At 44.9% G+C, this 3,659-nt stretch overlaps 1 pseudogene across 1 annotated transcript; it reads right to left on the reverse strand.

The window, feature by feature from the left end:
* Positions 1-2,299: 2,299 nt before the first annotated feature.
* On the reverse strand, positions 2,300-3,096 carry LOC309550450 (annotated as a pseudogene). Its single transcript has one exon. The product of its transcript is annotated as an uncharacterized misc_RNA (transcript).
* Between the last annotated feature and the right edge of the window lie 563 nt (positions 3,097-3,659).

Consider the following 3,659-nt stretch of genomic DNA (forward strand, 5'->3'; position numbering starts at 1 on the left):
TGTCACCTATCTGGTACCCGTAGTGTTGTACGTGGCTGGGGGGAAGAACACACCTTCAATGACATCAGTGAGGACGAGGAATTGGACATGAGTAGCTCGGCATCCAACCTTGTGCAAATGGGGTCTTTCATGCTGTCATGCCTGTTGAGGGACCCTCGTATAAAAAGGCTGAAGGAGAACGACCTGTACTGGGTGGCCACGCTACTAGAACCCGGTATAAGCAGAAAGTCTCTGATATGTTACCTAATTACCGGCAGGCGCAAAGGATGCAGCAGCTACAAAATAAGTTGAAAAGTATGCTTTACACAGCATATAAGGGTGATGTCACAGCACAACGGGAATTCAACAGGGGAAGAGGTGAAAGTAATCCTCCTCCTACCACCACAACCACGCCGGCAAGGACAGGACGCTTTACAGACGTCTTGTTGATGGAGGACATGCAGAGCTTTTTTAGTCCAACGCATCGCCACAGCCCTTCGGGGTCCACCCTCAGAGAACGACACGACCTACAGGTAGCAGACTACCTTGCCTTAACTGCAGATATCGACACTCTGAGGAGCGATGAACCCCTTGACTACTGGGTGTGCAGGCTTGACCTGTGGCCTGAGCTATCCCAATTTGCCATTGAACTTCTGGCCTGCCCCGCTTCAAGTGTGCTGTCAGAAAGGACCTTCAGCGCAGCAGGAGGTATTGTCACTGAGAAGAGAAGTCGCCTAGGTCAAAAAAGTCTTCATTACCTCACGTTTATTAAGATGAATGAGGCATGGATCCCGAAGGGACTGACAGTGGGGGATGCATTTGACTAAAAAAGGCCTGGTGATGACTGAGATGCCTTGGGCTAAAAATGGTCCACACGCTGCTGTATTTAATCATTCTCTGCATGCTGGATGACTTCCGTGACGTCTCCGCCACCAACTACGGTTCAAGCCGCAATGTTTTAGTGCACTTTCTGCCTTGAAAACCTAAATTTTTCAGGCCGCTGCTAAAGCAGCGGCTGCAACAATACCTACTTTTTCATGCATGTGTACATGCCTAATTTTTCTGGCCTCTAGTGCTACACTGTGGCTGCAAAAAAACAAAAAAAAGGCACATACATGTGTCAATTCCCCTTTGTGATCGTTACCTTGTCGTGGTGAAGGGGCTTGCGTATCACAATGAAGCGATCACCTCTAGGAGTGTGTTGGCACACCCCAGATGATAAGGTCGTTGCTTCATTGTGAACAGACCAAAAGCGATCCGCGGGATAATTTTTCATAGAAAAAACATTCATTTTCTTTCATTCTTTCTGCGGAGCTGGGTATTTTTTGGCCGCGTTACTGAATGCTCATGAACAATGGCTGTAGGCTCATGCGTCCTTTTGCGGAGGTGACAAACCTGGTGGTCAGTCGAACCCAAGGCAACATCATTGACCTCATCCCATATGCGTTTTTTCTGGAGCGTGCCCTGCGAAGAGTACTGGATCAGGCTGTAGATGAGCATGAAGAGGAAGAGTTGTGGTCCCCATCACCACCAGAAGCAGCCTTGTCATTGTTAATTGCTGGACCTGTGGCAACGCAGAGAGAGGAGTCTGAAGAAGAGAAGTCAGAGGAGGAAGGTGGCTTTGAGGAGGTGGAATACCAGCCACAGCAGGCGTCCCAGGGGGCTTGTTGTCACCTTTCGGGGACCCTTGGTGTTGTACGTGGCTGGGTGGAGGAAGAGACCTTCAATGATGTCAGTGAGGACAAGGAACGGGACATGGCTAGCTTGGTATCCAACCTTGTGCAAATGGGGAGTTCGCGGTTGTGCAAATGGACTGACTGACTGACTGTTAAACGGGGAGTTTGGTCTGTCAGAGTTTGGTCTGTCACTGTGAAGCGGGCGTAACCCTTACACTACTTGACCGATACAACATCATACCTGATCGTATTCACACACTGGATGTTTTAAAGCACGTTATTCCAAACAATTTAGGAATGTTAGGTGATTTATGCCCTTTATGGATCAAAACCCGACTCTGCGTCAACTACGTAATTTTCCATGGGAGTTTTGCCATGGATCCCCCTCCGGCATGCCACAGTCCAGGTGTTAGTCCCCTTGAAACAACTTTTCCATCACTATTGTGGCCAGAAAGAGTCCCTGTGTGTTTTAAAATTCGCCTGCCTATTGAAGTCTATGGCGGTTCGCCCGGTTCGTCGGTTTGCGTACATTTGCCGATGTTCGCGTTCGCCGTTCGCGAACGGCGAAATTTAGGTTCGCGACATCACTAGTCCTATATACCTTTAGATCAATGGGACATATTACAGATGCACATAGGCGAGTCCTAAAAAAATGCAAGACACTTTTTTCTTCTACTAATCCATGGCATAGAAGATACTGGTTTCGCTCTATCTTCGGATAGTGTGGATACATCCATGAGCATCAAATCCTCAAAGCTGCACAATTCTTCATTTGATGTGCTCCAGGTTTCAGGCTCACACGTTTTTTCCTTGTTAGATTTGTGGAGATCGTTACTGTCCCAGAAGATGCTAGGTGTAGCATCTATTCCATCTACATAGCTCAGTAAATCATAAAAGGAGATTTCTGTATCACCATCATACAAGGTTTGTATGGTTTCATTTCCATGCACACAACTCCTTTTCTTGTTTGCTTCATGGAGATCATAACAGTCCCAGAGGATACTAGGTGTAAAATCTATTTCTTGTACACAATTCAGTAAGTCATACAAGATTTCTGTATCACAATCCTGTATGACAACATGTCAAAAATTAAGTCTGCAGGAACCAAGAAATAGAAGATCTGCTGTGTAGCCTGTGGCTCAGTATTACTCGCTGGTTCATCCTCTGCAGCTATTCATGGCAAGGAGCTCCCATCTAAAGCTGTCAATGTGGCCAAGCTTTCTGTTAAATCTGTGTCCGTGATTTCAGGACATTGTGAGTGTGCACCTTGTAGTGAAGAAGTGTAGAAGTGATCAAAGTTTTCTATATCCCAATAATAGCTTTGACTTGGTGTGACAAAAAAGGGAGAGTTCATACAACCAAAGAGTTCAACCGCTGTGTTCAACAAAACACACTTTAAGAGCTTGTTTGAGGACAATCGTTTGCCAAGTGTGCTTATCATTTTCCTTAACCACTTATTAAGCCCCGAAAGATTTTACCCCCTTCCTGACCAGGGGGTATTTTGCGATTTGGCACTGCGTGACTTTAACGGATAATTGCGCGGTCGTGCGACGCTGTACCTAAACGAATTTGACGTCCTTTTTTTCCCACAAACAGAGCTTTCTTTTGGTGGTATTCGATCACCTGTTCGATATTTTGATCACGCGCTATAAACAAAAAAAGAGCGTCAATTTTGCAAAAATAACAATATTTTTCACATTTTTTTATATGAAATTCCCCAAAAAAAAAAGTAAGAATCAAAATTTTTTAACATTTTCGGCCAATTTGTTTTATGCTACATATGTTTGGTAAAAAAAATTGCAAAAAGCGTATTTTGATTGGTTTGCGCAAAAGTTATTGCGTTTACTAACAAAGGGAAAGATTTTTGTCATTTTTGTTGTTTTTTTTTAACGCGTAATGGCAGCGATCTGCGATTTTTTTTGCGGTACTGCGACATTGGGGCGGACATATCGGACCCTTGACTGACATTTTTGACACTTTTGGGGTTACCAGTGACATTTCTAC

Source organism: Pelophylax lessonae (genome assembly GCF_965119305.1).
Source record: "Pelophylax lessonae genome assembly, chromosome: 3".
Classification (NCBI taxonomy): Eukaryota; Metazoa; Chordata; class Amphibia; order Anura; family Ranidae; genus Pelophylax; species Pelophylax lessonae.